Below are 18,768 nucleotides of genomic sequence, written 5' to 3' on the forward strand. Positions count from 1 at the left end.
TGTAACCTTCTGACACAGTGATCATTTTAAAGAGTCCTGTTACCTTCTGACAGTGATCATCTTAAAGTCCTGTTACCTTCTGTGATCATGTTAAAGTCCTGTTACCTTCTGACACAGTGATCATCTTAAAGTCCTGTTACCTTCTGTGATCATCTTAAAGTCCTGTTACCTTCTAACACAGTGATCATGTTAAAGTCCTGTTACCTTCTGACACAGTGATCATCTTAAAGTCCTGTTACCTTCTGACTCAGTGATCATGTTAAAGTCCTGTTACCTTCTGACACAGTGATCATCTTAAAGTCCTGTTACCTTCTGACACAGTGATCATCTTAAAGTCCTGTTACCTTCTGACAGTGATCATCTTAAAGTCCTGTTACCTTCTGACACAGTGATCATGTTAAAGTCCTGTTACCTTCTGACACAGTGATCCTCTTAAAGTCCTGTTACCTTCTGACACAGTGATCATCTTAAAGTCTTGTTGTAGTCGACCTGGATCACACATATGTGGTTGTTTGTAGCTTACATCCATGATCGATGAGTATTTCTGATCTATACGATCTTTAAACGGTCGGGAGATTGTATATGATGTTTTATATTGAAATTGGCGGATGTTGCATGAGATTTTGTGCCTGACTTCCTGTCCAGGTTGTTCTTTGCGGTGCATATTGATGCGTGCTGGGCACGGGCTCCGTCGAAAATAGACTTGAAGCGTATCTCTGGTGGAGCAGCGCAGAGACACGCTCCCGAGACGCAGCGCTCCCTGTGGACTCTAGAGCATTGACTAGAATGGTAACGTATAATGCGACGCATCCTGTGGACTTTGGGCTTTAGAGATGCAGTGTGTAGTATTGGCAGAGCTCTGTTCTGCTGGAAAATATGGTTGAACAATGGGATTCACACTCTGGGAGATTTGTATAGAAGTAGTACACAAAAATCTTTTGAAGAATTAATCCAGGAGTCTGATCTCCCTCGCTCAAGTAGGTTGCAGTTTTTCCAACTTAGACACCTGCTGTCCTCTGTACTAGGCTCAAGAACTCCCCCACAGCATTCTAAATTGCTTTCTGGTATCATTGAAATGTTTGGGCTTGGCCATGAGGCCTCTCATTATTACTCTAAGATACTTGGTCAGGAAACTTCACTTCCGTCAGCCCTAAGAACTGTTTGGGAAAGAGATTTAAAACTCTCATTTGATGATATAGAACAGAAGAAGATTTGTCAAAATCATCGGATGTTGCATGCGATCCTCGTGCCTGACTTCCTGTCCAGGTCGTTCTTTTCTGTGCATGTTGACGCATGCTGGGCACGGGCTTCAGCGAAAATAGACTTGAAGCATATCTCTGGCGGAGTGGCGCGGGGGCACGCTCCTGAGAAGGAGCTGAGAAGCACTGCAGCGCGCCCTGTGGAACTTAGAGCATTGACTAGAATAGGAACGTATCAGCCGTAACACAACGCGACGCATCCTGTGGACTTTGGGCCTAAGACATGTAAAGCCAGTGGTCAGTGTCTGTGGCCCTGGTTTGTTGCTGTGTTAGCTCTGATGGCTTTATTGAGACATGGTGTGAAGCTGTTTGGTCTTTTATTTCAGTTCTGTTATATTTTTGGGCATTTTCAACTTTATTCGATAGGATGGCTGAAAAGAGTCATGAAATGAGACGAGTAGAGAATCGGTGATGATATGCAGCAAATGGTCGAGGCCGGGAGTTGAACCAGTGACCAATGCAACAAGGTCCATAGCCTCTATAAGCACGCTCTTAAACTGCTTGCCAACAGCGCCCTGCTTACTGATATTTCGAGCACAATGAATTAGCTTATCTTTGAATACTTTGCAGAGGCTTTCGGTGGCTGCAAGTTAAGCTGAACCCAAATTGAGCTTAGCTTGTTCTTTCATGTTGACATTAATGATAAAATCTGATGGACATGTAATATACATACAACACATTTGACCCTTTTGGGGTGCAGAGCTTTGTGTTGAACAGCAAAACCCTGTCCTAGAAAATGTCCGGGCCATTTGTATCCTGTATCAGAAATATACTGGATTAGAAGAAGCTGAGTTACAAAGCTGTCTCTGTGGTGAGCAAAGTGACATGAAAACAGTCATTAAATGTTACCCTTTTTTTCTGTTACATCTGCAGTCCTGGGTCTTCAAGTTTACTACCTCTTGGAGTGAAGAACACAGAGTTCTTCATTGAAACATGAGGCGATTCTTCTGTTGGCCTATCATCGGTCATGGGAGTTATTTGATGCTGTTTGACGTGTTTGGAGTTTAATTGACTGCATGCCGGAAGTAAACAGCTCTAACTTTGTTGATAAGATTTCTGGGTGAAGAAGAATCTCGGTACAAACTACAGATATTGTTATTCTGCTATGAGATGCCAATGTGAAAAATAAGTCTGACTTCTTCACTAAAAGACAGAATCCAAACTTTGAGTTGTGTTGGGTGTCAAATCAATAACAGCTCGCTCCCCTGAGAGTGCTGTCATCAAACTGAATACATCTGCGTCGCTCCGACACATTTTTCACAACATTAAACAGAAGTGTCTTTAAAATCTCTGGTTAAAAAGGACTCATTTGACAGCGTTGATGATGTTAAAGTTAAAAGATGAGTGCCTCTGCTGCCTTTGAGCCCAGACCCCCCGGTAGGCTCAGATGCGTCTTATTCTCATGTTTGTGTTTCTTGGCATATTTTAATGAGGATGTCCTCTTCTGGAAGGGACAGCAGCGTTTTCCCAAACTCACATTCACTCACATTCACTCAGTGGAGTGTCAAGACAATTCACACCTGTTTAAGTGTTGAGACAACAAGTAGCTGCATAGTGTGCAACACTATAAAATGCTCGTACTTTATGTTTTAGTATTACATAACATGTGCACAGTTAAGCATTCAATTTGGCCCAAAAATGAAATACTTGGCAAACTTAAAGCTCCTCTGAAGGTTCTTCAAGAATCCTCAAAGACTCTTCAAATCATCTGCACAAAGATAAAATGATTTGAAGTCTTTCTTTTTTCCCCCCTAAAACAAAGATACTTGCTGGAAAGGACATATCTGCTGTTATTATCGGCTGTGTTAAATACAGTTGAGGTCAAAATTATTAACCCCCCCTTGTGAAATCAGATAAAACCCTTGATTTCTCCATGAAAATGACCATTAAAAACAAGTGTTTATAGTTTATTTGTTTCCAAATAACAAAGACAAATGTTCACTATGTTTGACTTGGATATTTTATTGATGCAATGAATTGAAACAAGAAAAGGTAAAAATGGCATGTCCAAAATGATTAGCCCCCTGGCCCTAAGTAGTCAATAGTGCGCCCGTTCTGAGCCACACCTGACAACTACCTCTTCAAATAGTTCTTTACAAGGTTGACACATGTCTCTGGAGGGATTTTGGCCCATTTTTCCAATGTAAATTGTTCCAGCTGGTCCAAAATACATGGTTTCTGAGCATGGACATTCACTTTGAGCACCCGCCACAGATTCTTCACAGGATTTAGATCTGGGCTCTGTAAGGGCCACTCCAGGACCTTGGTTTTGGTGTCCTTTAAGACCTGTTTGACCAATTTTGACGTAAGCTTTGGATCATTGTCTTGTTGGAAGACCCAGCACCGACCAAAGCCTAGACTAAGAGCAGAGTTCTTCACATTATCCCTCAAAATGTCAACATAACTTTCTTTTTTCATGATGCCATGCACCAGAACAAGATTTCCTGTGCCTGAGGCTGCAAAACAGCCCCACAGTAAGATGCTCCCTCCACCATGTTTAATTCTGAGAACCGTGTTCTAAGGGTTGAAGGACTCTCCCTTTCTTGGCCAAACATAATGAACATCCATGTTCCCAAAAAGTTCCATCAGATCAAAGGATTGACTTCCAAAACTCATCTTTACCTTTCAAATGTTTGTGGGAAAACCTCAGTCTGGCTCTGATGTGCCGCTCTTTTAGTAAAGGGGTTCTTCTGGGACGATGGTCCTGAAGCCCACTACGATGAAGATCCCTCACAACTATGTTCCTTCAAACATCAACTCCAATGGAGGTCAGGTCAGCAACAATCACCTTGGAAGATGTCCGGGGCTTCTTGTTGACATCTTCGACTACTTTCCTCTCCAAAGTTCTTGAAATCTCTCTACCATGCCTAGGTTTGTTTCTAACAGAGTTTAACTCCTTGTACTTTGCAATGATGCAACATACAGCTATTCTAGACACTTTAAAACACCTGGAAATCACAGTATAGCCTTCCCTCTTATTATGAGCCTCCATTATCTTCTTTCTGAGCTCAAGACTGATTTCCTTTGTCTTTGGCATGGTTCGTAAGAGTAGTCTCTCTCAATAACATGTTCAAGTGCCCTGTTTTGAGCCCCTTAAGTAAATCTCAATGCTGTTTGGATGCTCAGGTGTTGTTAGGAAGCCAATTGACCGACAGGTGTTGTTAGGAAACAAACTGACTGCTCAGGTGTGTTTTAAAAGTAAAAATTCACAGGGGGGCTAATAATTTTGACCACCCCATTTTTCACTATATTTGATATAAAGTTATCCTAAAAATGTATTTTACATTCCAAAATGTACCAAAGCTACTAAAGAACACTGGTGAATGATTGCTTATATCAAGTTTTATCAATGATTCAAACATTGGGCAGAATTTAAGGAAAATGTTCCAGAATTCTGATAATTTTGACCTCAAGTGTACTTGCACCCAATAAGAACAGTGATTACATTTCAACTACAAGCGATGCTAGGGACAACCTGATCTCACACGTCCCATTGAACACAATCGTAGAGAGGAGTCCGTCTCATTACACCTCTTCCGGTTGACACTGTGACAAATCGTTGGATCCTGTCCTGCAATCCAGGCAACAGCAGCAGAGCCACTGGATGCAAATTGCCAGTTGTTACACAGAAACTTAAACCATAAGAGGTAGTGATAACAGCAACAATGTTCAAAGCTGTGACATTTGCCTCATTTATGTTTGAGGATGTCAACTGCAAAATCCAGAGAAGAAGGAAAGCTGAAAAGAGGTCAACCTGAGTAGTCTTACAGAAGTTATGTTCACCTTGTCTAACTTCACCCTCAATGGAAATGTTCAGTGTAATGTGCATTAGAACAAATAAGCAGGCTCATGTTTGACTGTGAATTAAAATGCACAGATAAATGTTCCCTCACACAGGGAGGCTGATTGACTTGGAAGCGTTACCAACATAGAATTGAAAGCAGTTTTCAAATCAATGAAGTCATCTTTAAACCAGTGTTTTGAATACTGAGTAAGTGATTAAGTTTATTAGAATCCCTTCCAGGTGAGACAAGACCGAAACACTAAGTGTCAAGGTCATGCTCACCATGTCGAAAGTCTAATTTGCATAACCACCAGCTCACTATACATTATTCCTTACTTAAATGTGTCACAAAACAAACTGTAATCATTGATGTTATGAGTTATATAGGAACACATTTGTGCATCATTCCAGTAATTTATATTTTCCTACAAAAACAGTTGCTTGTACTTTACAAAAAGTTCATCTGTCATATTCTACATGTCCCAGTTTCAAGCTGCATAATTAAATATTAATGCAATTGCAATACAGATCAGTGTCACCACATGCAGAAGCTACAGTTTAAAAGTGAAATCTGTGACAACAGGGCATCATAATGAATGGACTTCATTGGTGCAGAGATGCCTTGTCTTGTCACTTCCTGTATTCCTGATGCCACATCATCATATATCTTATTGGGTTTTAACTTCAACTAAAGTATTGATGCAAAAATGATCATTCACACTAACTTTGGATTATCTTTCAATGATAATAATTGGAAAATAATCCCAATCAACATTACGATTTTTCACATATGTGCAGCTCTAAACCAGACGTGGATATGGAGATGCATTTGCATTTTTTAATCAAAGTTCAAAATATTTTATTCTTGCAACAGATGGAATATTTTTTAATGTAGATGGTAACTATCAATCAATCAAACTTAATTCATTAAAATAATACCTATCTTACAAAATAAAATGCAACTCAAAGTTCTTTTCAAAGGGGCTGAAAAAAGGACAAACCAAACATTTTATTATGAAACAAAATGATTTAGATATGGAGAGACTGATGCACACCAGTATCAATAAAATATATGCACGTAAAACAATTAAAGATAGAGTGTTAAAGAGATTAAAGCAGTACAAATAATATTACTAGGTTCTCAATAATACACATGACTGCAGGTTAAAGTGTTACGGGTTAACTGTGGAACATCTATAGATCACAGGGCATTTATTGATCACACCATTGGATGCTTATCTATGTGACTTCAATAATCTGTAGGACAAATGTTTCAGAAACAGGGGCTGAAGTTGTTGTGAATATCTCCATCCTCCTCAGAATTTTTGCCTCTTGACTGGCAGTACAACAGCTCTGTGTGTGTGTGTGTGTGTGTGTGTGTGTGTGTGTGCGTAAAGTCAAACCTGAACTTTAGAGACTGATCCAAAAATCTATTGAAAGCATTCATTTGACAGTCTTCTTGTTACCTGAACATATCTCTTATATAAACAGAAGAGGGAAGGTTACACATGGATTAATGTCAGGGGAAGTGTTTATTCAGATAATGATGCAAACATGCATGACCAGACTTATGACACAACACACAGGGCAGAGCATGTACGTGTCAGTGCCTGCTTGATGTTCCTGCTGCTCTCTGCACTGTTGTGTTGTAGGCTAACCTGCACACCAATGCTGCTGTCTGTCTCATCACAACATGTAAGACGCGTTCATAACCTGCATCACTATTGATAAATCCACTGTTTCAGCATCCACCCACATCCGTAACCTTGGTATCATTTATGATCAGTCACTTAACTTTCAACAACACATTAACAATATTTCAAAAAACTGCTTTCTTCCACCTCAAAAACATCGCCCGTCTCCGCCCCTCCCTTTCCTTCACAGCAGCTGAAACTCTCATCCACGCCTTCATCACCTCAAGACTCGATTACTGCAATAGCATCCTCTACGGTACACCCAACACCCTCCTCAACAAATTACAATACATACAAAACTCAGCTGCACGCCTCCTCACTCATACCCGCTCCAGAGACCACATCACCCCAGTCCTCCAGAACCTCCATTGGCTTCCCATCCCCTTCAGAATACACTACAAGATCCTCCTCATCACCTATAAAGCCCTCCATAACCTAGCTCCCTCCTACCTCACCGACCTTCTGCAGCCATATAATCCCTCCCGCAACCTCCGCTCCACCAACGCCAACCTCCTCACCCCTCTCACCAAACCCAAGCACCGAACCTGGGGGGACAGGGCCTTCTCTGTCGCTGCCCCCACCCTCTGGAACTCTCTCCCCCAACACCTCAGATTCTCTCCCTCACTCACCAAATTCAAATCCGGACTCAAAACACACCTATTTAGAAAGGCTTTTAAACTATAATTGATTGATTTTTTTTTTTTCTTGTTTTGTTTCATTTTGCTGCCTTGCTTTTCTTGCTTTTTTTGCACTGTTTTCCTTTTGCTTTCCTATTGTATAATTGTATTTTCCTGTAAAGCGCTTCGAGAACCTTTTTAAAGCGCTTTTATAAATAAAATGTATTATTATTATTATTATTATTATCAATCCTGGAGGAGTCCAACACTCCTACAACATGAGTTACTAATGGAGTGTTTACGTTTGGGTGATTGTGTGAGTGTGTTGGGATCTGATGAAGGGTCTTGACTTCAGGGCTTGACTTAATGTGAGTCGCCCTCCTCTCCTCTCTGTCTTCACTGTAGCACTGTTTTATTTGCGATATCAACTATGCATGTAGCTTGTCTCTTTCCAGAAGCCACGAGGACACCGTTAAAGAAAACATGGAAATAAAAACTTGTATAGTCTTATGCAATTTGTTTGCATGTTTATTGCACCAGATAGTATGCTTCATGTGTTCCTGTAAAGAGGCTTCTGCTGTTGCGTCAGAAAGAAGCTACCATTCTATCTTCAAGCTCCATAGAAGAATTTGGTGTTTTTAGATAATGAGAGAGGAAGCTATGCACATCCTCTCTCCAAACTCTGCAGAGCTGGAGCAGGAAAAACAAAATGTTGCAAAGATGAGTGTTGTCTCTGCGCTGTGTTTTATCCATCCAGAGAAAGCCTCATCTCTTGTGTATGTGATGTTCTGTAGGTTCATGTACAATATACATTTTCAGCTACAAGTCATGATGATCATGAATCTGACAAATGGATTTAAAACAGTCGAAGAAGAAGTAGCAATTGTTTGTTTTTCTAGTAATTCACACGACCATTAAGGAGCAGCTTTTCAATGTTTAGTCCTAACCATAGATTTTCTGAAACCATGAGATTCGTGGTTGTTTAAATGGAAATTTAAATTCTAAAAGTGATGCAACAGAGTAACTTTAAATTGACCGTGCATTACAATTGCATTCAGAGAGTCTGCTCAGAGGTCATCTTGTCACTGACGAACGACCAGCCATTGAAAAAAGTATCTATGGAGTGATACAAAACTGCTGCAAGTGCTTCTAGCAGCCAGTAAAAAATCAATCACGAGAAGATGGCTTAAACCAGCAGCACCCACAGTGGATGACTGGTTTGGAATCATTTTGGAAATATTTAAAATGGAGAAGTTGACTTACTCTCTGAGGATCCAAAAGGACAGGTTTTATCAAATTTGGAATAAGTGGATTCAATTTATAACCCCAGTGTGAGCAGATTTTGTATGACTCCCCTAACACGGTATTAACCCTCCCCCTCCTTTAGAGAATAAAACAGTAATGTAAGCTCCCCAGTTCTTATGTAAATAGTTATATATACAATGGTTTGTATAATAGATGTAGGCAGGAAAATGAGTGGTTATTAATGACTGAAGAGGTGAAGTTTAATGTATATGTATGTTTAAACGTCAAGAGTATAAATGGATGCATTCACCTGGTAAGATAATGGAGGACAGAAACATTTCAGGACTGAATGGCCATCTGGACATACTACTTCTTTCTATGCATACACATATAAAAGACTGGAAAAGGATAATTACAAGTATCTAAGTGTTGTACATTTTGTGTTGTTACCCTTTCCAAATAAAAATACAATTACAAAAAAAAAAGAAAAAAGTATCTATGAGTTAACACTTCCCATGCCTGGTCCTGCTCGGTGCAATTAAATTCAAGAAACACTTTTGAGCAACACTGACTTGTGTCTGTTTCTCAATCTCAACAGATTTCAACACACAGTGAAGGGCGACACTGCAACAACCTTCCAGAAATCAGAAATCCCACAAATCCAGAGAGGAGGAAAGGTAAGAGAGCTTCTCCTGAACATTGAGATGCTTACAGTTCTACAGATCTTTCTGTTGGTCCTGTTTTTGTCATTTAATGTTGAGTTCTAGTAGAATGTATGATTGTGTTTTAACTTTCATTTTAAGTCAGAAAATATTGAAACATTTGGACGGCACAGGAACTCAAAGCAGCACACAACTGCACCAGCCGTACTTGTTTTTCCCCTCAGTGTTAGTGCTTGTTGGTAGTTGTGTTCATGATTAATCTCTGAGTTAGAATCCCCACTATTATTTATTTTTAATTGCTGTAATATCTCAGTTAGCTTGCTCACAGGAGGTTAATGTCCCGTCTGTTTTAGACCAACTCTCACAAAGGTGTATATAACCTTTTTGTGGCTCATGACGGTCCATGGAGCTAAAAAATAATGATATTAAATAATAATTATTATGATGGTAATGATAATAGGAAAGAACAACTGAGTGCATTATAACAGTCTGTCCCGGCCATAGGATCACCCACTCTGCTGTGACTTTAAACCTCTGAATACGAGCTGATTGCTTGTGCAAAGTTGATATGCACTCCCTGATCGTGCATTTCCTCCATGGCGGACTAAACTGAGTAACTGATGGGTGTGATGTGTGAAAGTTTGTAGCTGGTAGCTCTGCACTGTGACATGTGTAACTCGCCACTCATCACCCTCCTGTTAAATGTGACAAAGGGCTAATGATAGCTTGAGATATCTGTGGTGGGGCTTGTTGTTGGTGTTTCATATTTGAACTCTGCTGATAAGTGTTCACATGTGTTCTTGTAGAGTTAGACTGAGCGGTCTCAGAGAAATATTTACCTGATGGAAAACTGTACTTTGGTTCCAAGTGTTCAACTAAGCGTCAGAATCACTCGCTTTTGACGACTTGCAGTGGTTGCTTGTCCTCAACAGTAAATCTGAGATCCTTCTTCGGATACTTTCAAACGAACTGGGTAGGTGTTTTGCATTTATTCAGCTGGAAGAGTTAGCTGATTTGTTCCATCTGCCTTTTTCAGAATCAGAGTCTTAACTACTACAGAATACTTTATTTATCCCGGGGAGGGAAATTTGATCATTACAGAGCTCTTATAAACAGTATGTAAGAAAGTTAGATATTAATAGAAGAAGGTATAAAATAAGATATAAATACAAATAAAATAAAATGAAAATAGAATAAATAAAATTAATAGAATAAAATAAAATAAATAGAATAAAATAAAATTAATAGAATAAAATAAATAAATAGAATAAAATAAAATAAATAGAATAAAATAAAATAAAATAAATAGAATTGAATAAAATAAATAGAATAAAATGAAATAAATAGAATAGAATAAAATAAATAGAATAAAATAAATAGAATAAAATAAAATCAATAGAATAGAATAAAATTAATAGAATAAAATAAAATTAATACAATAAAATAAAATAAATAGAATAAAATAAAATTAATAGAATAAAATAAAATCAATAGAATAGAATAAATAAATAGAATAAAATAAAATAAATAGAATAAAATAAAATAAATAGAATAAAACAAAGCAAATAGAATAAAATAAAATCAATAGAATAAAATAAAATCAATAGAATAGAATAAAATAAATAGAATAAAATAAAATTAATAGAATAAAATAAAATAAATAGAATAAAATAAAATAAATAGAATAAAATAAAATCAATAGAATAGAATAAAATAAATAGAATAAAATAAATAGAATAGAATAAAATAAATAGAATAGAATAAAATAAATACAATAAAATAAAATAAATACAATTGAATAAAATAAATAGAATAAAATAAAATAAATACAATAGAATAAAATAAATAGAATAAAATAAAATAAATAGAATAAATAAAATCAATAGAATAAAATAAAATCAATAGAATAGAATAAAATAAATAGAATAAAATAAATGAATAGAATAAAATAAAATAAATAGAATAAAATAAATTAATAGAATAAAATAAAATCAATAGAATAGAATAAATAAATAGAATAAAATAAAACAAATAGAATAGAATAAAATAAATAGAATATAACAAAGCAAATAGAATAAAATAAAATCAATAGAATAAATAAAATAAATAAATAAATAAATAAATAATAAATAAATAAAATAATAAATAAATAAAATAAATAAATAAATAAGATAAAGATCAAATAAAGTAGAATAAAATAAAATAAACTAAGTATATACAGAAGCACAGAATAGTTAGAGTTGGCTATGTACAGAAGCGCTGGGAATGAAGGAGATATTTATACAAGGATGTTAAAGTGGCAGGGATATTGCACAGTGTATTGTACGGTTGTTGCACAGAGTACAGGTTATTGATCAGTGATCAGAGGGAGGAGTTGTAAAGTCTGATGGCCACAGGCAGGAATGATTGGAGCGCCAAATCACAACAAACGTTATCTCAAGACGCTTTTACAAACATAGGAGGTCTAGACCACTCTATGTCGAATTATGAACAGAGACCCAACTTCAAGACAGGGTAAGCCTCAGTCTGACCCCACCTTAATCCATCATGAGCATTGCAGTATTTAGCTAGTTACAGTGGTGAGGAAAAACTTCCTTTAACAGGCAGAAACCTCCAGCAGGACCAGACTCATGTTAGACAGCCATCATGCCTCGACCGAGTTGGGTCTGGAAAGACAGATAGAGGGGAGTAAGAGAGAGAAGTGATAGTGATGAGACGAGTCGTAGAAGCTGTTGCCGCTGGAGTCCAGCACGTCCGTATCAGCTGGAGTCCAGATCGTCTGCAGCAGGAGGACGTCTACGGCAGCTCAGAGGAACCTACGAGACAATGGGGCTCAGGGACTCCAGAAAGGTCTATGGTTAATAACTTTAATGGGACAGGCAGAGTTAAAGTAAGTGATGGGGGGGTTGGGGGGAAGGGGGTGAGCTAGGATCCCAGTGTGTTAGTGCGCCAGTCCCCCCGGCAATCTAGGCCTATAGCAGCATGACAAAAGCTGGTCCAAGCCTGATCCAGCTCTAACTATAAGCTTTATCAAAAAGGAAAGTTTTAAGCCTACTCTTAAAAGTGGAGAGGGTGTCTGCCTCCCGGACCCTGACTGTTAGATGATTCCAAAGGAGAGGGGCCTGGTAACTGAAGGTTCTACCTCCCATACTACTTTTAGAGATTTTAGGTACAACTAGCAAGCCTGCATGTTGGGAGCGTAGATTTCTAGAGGGGTAATAGGGCACTATGAGCTCTTTAAGATACGAGGGTGCCTGATTTTTAAGAGCTTTGTAGGTTAAAAGAAGGATTTTAAATTCTATTCTATAATTGTTGTGTGCCTTAGTAATATGCTTTCAAGTTGTGCTAAATTTAGCTATGCTACCACCACCCCTCTATACATTTACTTTTGCAGAGATTTCAAAAAGCAGTAGAAGTTGTTGATGGAACAAGTGTGAAATGCATCCAAACTGCTTTGCCTGTGTTGTTAGCTTCCTCCATGCTATGTTAGCTCAGCCTTGCAAAATGCACAGACCTACCAATGGCACACAACTTAGTACAATCATGTTGTTGCTATAAATACAGACTGACATACGTGACATCAGGATCGTATCCGTGCATCCCTCGTTGTGTTTGAGGCTCTTATCATTGCAACGACATTGCAGCTGCATCCTGGTGAGCCCTGCTTAGCTGTGTGTACTAATTCACTTCAAACTGTTCAGAAGAATCACATTTGAATTACATTAAAGTAACATAAAAGTTACATGTGTTCTCAGAGCCCTGTCATGATGTATGTGGCCCTGCAACACGTCAGGTCTGGACCAGATTTAGGACTCTTAGGACCAGGTGTCAGGGAGAGAATTAGTGAAGAAAGATTAGTAATTAAATAGCAATAAAATGAATATCTATGAACATGACTTTCAGTCCTCTATATGCCCTTCATCCTTTTGGGATTTTTAGATAAGCGTTTAACGAAACAAGCACTCTCGAGCCAAATTGCTCTTCAGCATAATACTCATCCAAGCAGGGATATAATGCTCTCTGTAAGCGTCTCTTAATATTACCGTGATCTTCTCTGACCCATGCCGCTCACAGGGAGTAATCAGACTTTAATTACACCTTCTTAATCACTTGAAGACAATCTGTGTAAGCAGACAGCTCCTCACGGTAAACGGCTGTCTTTACTTTCTAATTCCACACAGGTTACTAAAAAAGATGAACTCAAATGTGAATAGTTTATATCTATATATATTCTGCAAACTGTCAGTCCTCATGCAGTTTGAAAGTGAACTCTTCTCTGTTTCTTTCTCTCCGTTTTGGCTGTAAATGTGGAGCTGGAGAGGCAGGCCTGCAGTGTTACCCTTCTTAGGTCATAGCAAACCCAAAGCAGTTGTGAAAGTTCTCCACAATCATCATTATTATTATTCCCAGTGAAAGGTATGCAGCACAGAGCCGGCTGTGTGGAGGGACTCTGGCTCTCAGAGTTTGGCATTCCATGTTAAAAGCAAACCAAACTGATATTGCCCCTCAATACTGGCTTCATATTTTCTCCATATTTGGGAATGTTTACCTCCTCATGATGGTTGACAGAGGTTGGAAGAGGGGATGTGAGTCATTTCAGCTGCAGAAGACTTTCTAAGGGTGAGAGAAGTCTTCTAAGTGAGAGGCTTTAAGTGAAGCTAGCAGTTTTCTGTGCTCAGTGATCTAAAGAGGAACTGTGAGTATTATTTATGTTTTGACATTTTAGTTTGATGACCGGGTGTGCATGTGCAGTGGGAGCGAGCTGCTTTTATTGTTACATAATAACATAATGAGGTAATAAGCTTAAACCCCTTCTTCTCCTTGTTTGCTTTGTTCACAGCTTGTATGTTTCACCCGTTTGCGAGGACATATGTGGTTATTTATGACGGCACAATCTTCTGGAGCGTCTGCAATTATGTAAAATCAGAGCTGATATTGACACTGAGTGTTTGCCAGCTCTCCGGAGACTTAGCTAAAGTTTTTAACAAAATTTGGACAAATTCTGCACTGCTGTGAGATCTTCTTTTGACCCTGAGTCTGACTTTCTGTGCAGCTGTCTGTCAGTTATATGTGGAGGATGCAGACGAAGGCGAAGTTTGTGACTGAGATAACTGTTGGCTTGTGATGACATTTGTGTGTGAGCAGGGAGCAGCTCAGGTCGTTGAAGAATTCTGGTTTTGCACATATCCAGTGTCACTGATCTACAATTCAACAGGTCTGACTTTCCCTCCTGGCTCTCATGTTAACACTTCAAACATGTTCCTGCTGGTGCCTGACATTAGTAGTAGAGGGAGGAGGTAAATGACTCCACTTAGCTCTCAGGGCTGCTGCTGCCTGTACTGATTATCATATCTCTAATCTTTAAAAAGTCATTAGTAAGTAAATGATTTCTCTGCTCTGCTTTTTGAGATACTCCATTGTCTCAGAGTTTAAATGTGTGGTTTAATTGATGTCATACTGTAATGGTTTGGGACAAGGATCTAAACCTTGTTATGTTAAGGACCTTGTTCCACATTTTTCAAAACCTGAAAATCAGCATTGTTTGAACTTATCTATACGGCTGTCGAGACTTGTAGATCCTACAACGTAACGTTATGTTTCCAGTCAACCTATTCAAATCTAACCACCGGGGCACAGACATCGTACATCAAGTATCTATTAAGCTTAAAACTGAAGTGACAGCCAACAGGTGTTAATCTACACAAAGAGGAATTCTGGTGGTTGGTGCTAGAAAAGATGGCTTAACATACAGAGAGGCTACATTTTACTAAAGCAGAAGATAGAGAGGAAGAGAGGTGTAGTTTATGCTGCAAAATAAATTCTGCAAGAGAGAGAATCCACGACCCATAAAGGTGTGATGATGTTGGAAAAGGTAGGGCCCTATGATCTCTGCGTTCACGGAATCGCGGACAGAATCGCAAAATTGGCCAATAAATATGAAATGTACTGTTAAACGCAGAATATCGCGGAAATTGACATAATGTGAGTGAAATGCTGACATCATGAGGAGAAGGAACGTTTGTCTGGGGAAATGTTTCCGGGGACCGCTCATTCGTGGCACCACCAGTGCATTTTATTCACTGACACAAAAAGCACACACAATATATGGTCAAGTCAAGTCAAGTCAACTTTATTTATATAGCACATTTAAAAACAACCAGTGTTGGCCAAAGTGCTTTACAAGGTAAAAAGTAAAAATTACATGAAGACAACAATAAACAACAACATAACAGGATATTACTGTCCTCTTCACGAGGAGAAGGCCAAAGAGAAGAGATGTGTCTTCAACAAAGATTTAAAACATTCAACAGTTGGGGCCGATCTTAATTGGAGTGGCAAGCCATTCCAGAGCTTGGGGGCTGCTGCTGCAAAGGCTCGGTCTCCCCGGGTTTTAAGGCGACTTTTAGGCACATCCAGGAGCAGCTGGTTTGTTGACCTCAGTGCTCGGGTTGGGTTGTGAGCATGGAGAAGATCAGCCAAGTAGGATGGAGCCAATCCATTTAGGGCCTTGTACGTTAAAAGGGCAACTTTAAAATCAATCCTGTGACGGACCGGGAGCCAGTGGAGAGCACGCAGCACAGTTGTGATGTGCTCCCTCTTTTTCCTGCCAGTCAGGAGGCGAGCTGCCGCATTTCGTACAAGCTGCAGGCGCTGAATAGACGCCATGTCTAAGCCGACATACAAAGAATTACAATAATCAAGCCTAGCCGTAATAAAGGCATGTACAACTCTCTCTAGGTCCTTAGGAGGGAGATATGCCTTCACCTTCGCTATGAGTCTCAGCTGGAAGAAGCTGGACTGAACCACAGAAGAGATTTGTTTCCCAAATTTGAAGGCTCTGTCAAAATGAACTCCAAGGCTCTTTACAGAGGAGTGAACATTTGCTGCGAGAGGGCCGAGAGTGCTCCCATCGAACTGTTGGGGCTGTCCAAATACAATGACCTTAGTCAGGGATCCATTCCTCTTTAAGCTGAACGGCATATAAATTTGCACATCATCAGCATAACAATGAAATGAGACGCCATATTTCTGGAAAATAGATCCCAGGGGCAGCATATACAATGAGAACAGGATAGGGTCCAAAACAGACCCCTGAGGAACACCACAAGTAAGAGGGGCTGTCTCAGAGGAAGAATCTCCCAAATGGACAGAGAAACTTCTGTCTGTCAGGTAGGATTGAAACCAACTGAGTGCTAAACCCTTAATTCCACAACTATCAAGGCGTGAAGTACCAAAATGACAGAGTCACCCGAGTCAACAGTTAAAATCACATCATTAAAAACTCTTAAAAGTGCAGTTTCTGTGCTGTGACGTGCTATATGGTGGTAAAATAAGGATAAAAACAGAATTATAAAATTTTAAAAGGAAAAAACAGAATTTAGAAAAAAACAAGATAAAGACTCACTCTATCTGACATAAATATTGAGCTGTTATCTGTTAGGGAGGAGCTTTCCAAGCCCAAATACTATTTGATAATCATTGGCATCTATTCGATGATTATTTGAATAATCCCCACACACCTGTCCCATTAACAGCCCGTTTGTGTGGCAGTTAACCAAGCAGCAGGACAAGGTGCTGTTAGTTGCGGGTGCTGTTAGTAGCGGGCACTGTCAGCGTCTGTCTCAATCTTTCCAAACCTGAAAATCAGCATTGTTTGAACTTATCTAAACTGCTGTCGAGACTTGTAGATTCTACAACGTAACGTTATGTGTCCAGTCAACCTATTCAAATCTAACCACTGGGGCACAGACATCGTACATCAAGTATCTATTAAGCTTAAAACTGAAGTGACAGCCAACAGGTGTTAATCTACACAAAGAGGAATTCTGGTGGTCGGTGCTTGATAAGATGGCTGAACATACAAAGAGGCTACATTTTACTAAAGCAGAAGATAGAGAGGAAGAGAGGTGTAGTTTATGCTGCAAAATAAATTCTGCAAGAGAGAGAATCCACAACCCATAAAGGTGTGATGATGTTGGAAAAGGTAGGGCCCTATGATCTCTGCGTTCATGAAATCGCGGACGGAATCGCAAAATTGGCCAATAAATATGACATGTACTGAAAAAAAAAAAAACAGAATTTAGAAAAAAAATAAGATAAGGACTCACTCTATCTGACAAATATTGAGCTGTTATCAGTTAGGGATGAGCTTTCCAAGCCCAAATACTATTCGATAATCATTTGCATCTATTCGATGATTATTTGAATAATCCCCCCCCCCCACACACACACACACACACACACATACACACATACACACATACACACACACACCTGTCCCATTAACAGCCCGTTTGTGTGGCAGTTAACCCAGCAGCAGGATGAGGTGCTGTTAGTTGCGGGTGCTGTTAGTAGCGGGCACTGTCAGCGTCTGTCTCAATCTTTATGTCAGTGTTTCTGTGACACAGTGTGGCGTGTGTGTTTACATTTTACAGCCATGCTCAGTCTCTGGAAATACGTGTGTACTAGTGTGAGATTCAGAAAATCGCTGCGACTGTAGTGAATGTTTTCCTCTTCTTTTGCTATTTAATGCAGTTAGCATTCTTCTTCTGTTCCTTAATGCGGTTAGCAAACAGCTTTAAGACGCTCTGTAGCCACTGCTTGGAGGGAGTACTTTATTACAACCAGGCACCGGTAAAAATGATGAAAAATGTTACTTTTAAAATGAGAAAATATTCCAAGTAACTCTTCGATTTTTACAAAGTGAACGAATATTAGAATATGCCGAACATCATTGCTCGTCCCTAGTCTGAAGTTTGGCTACATTTTATCAAAGCAGAAGATAGGGGGGAAGTTTATGCTGCAAAATAATTTCTGGATGAGGGAGAACACAGCATCCAGGGACATATAAAAGTGTGATGAGGGTGAAAAAGGGCTTTTTAAGGTTTAAAATGAAGACTCACTCTTAGTGACATTTATTCCTTATGTTAATCACTAAATGCTTGATTTACAAGGCGGCCTGTATACAGAGGATAGGGTCCGTCGGTAAGGTTGATGGCCTTGACCCTTTGCTCCATGTCATCCCTTTCTCTCTCCTCCACACACTTCTTGCCTCTCTTCAGCTGTCCTCACAAATAATAAATAGAAGCAAACACCCCAAAATTAAACTCCAAAATAGTTGAACTTCCAAACTCAGGAATGTTGCAGTGAGCACTTCCTTAACAGACTATGAACACGGGCGTTATGAGATAGTCGTTTGATAAGCAGTCGATGACATGATTACTGCTTCCATCAGTCTCTGCTGACGTCTCCAACACTCTGAAAATGACTTAATCTGGTCTCCTTCTTCTCCACAGTCCTTCATTTCAAGATGTTGGCTTCCCCCAGATTGAGAGAGATTGTATATTTTCAGGACAAGCCATCCAAATGAATCTCGTCAACAAATTAAGGCCTGATTAACAAGAGCAATTACTGAGAGGATCCCACTGAGCTGAGGAGACTCCAGCTGAAGTGGAGGAGATTATCTCTCTTATTAAGGAGAATCACTTTAAGGGTTTGATTACTTTC

At 39.1% G+C, this 18,768-nt stretch overlaps 1 protein-coding gene across 2 annotated transcripts in view; it reads left to right on the forward strand.

The window, feature by feature from the left end:
- lpp (LIM domain containing preferred translocation partner in lipoma) overlaps nucleotides 1–18,768 on the forward strand; it is a 297,770-nt gene that overhangs the window by 3,055 nt on the left and 275,947 nt on the right. For both annotated transcript variants that reach the window (XM_034706133.1, XM_034706143.1), the window contains exon 2: nucleotides 9,198–9,276. The gene's annotated coding sequence lies outside the window, so the exon portion shown is untranslated. The remainder of the gene's footprint in view (nucleotides 1–9,197; nucleotides 9,277–18,768) is intronic.

The sequence above is a fragment of the Notolabrus celidotus genome, chromosome 2, assembly GCF_009762535.1.
Source record: "Notolabrus celidotus isolate fNotCel1 chromosome 2, fNotCel1.pri, whole genome shotgun sequence".
Classification (NCBI taxonomy): domain Eukaryota; kingdom Metazoa; phylum Chordata; class Actinopteri; order Labriformes; family Labridae; genus Notolabrus; species Notolabrus celidotus.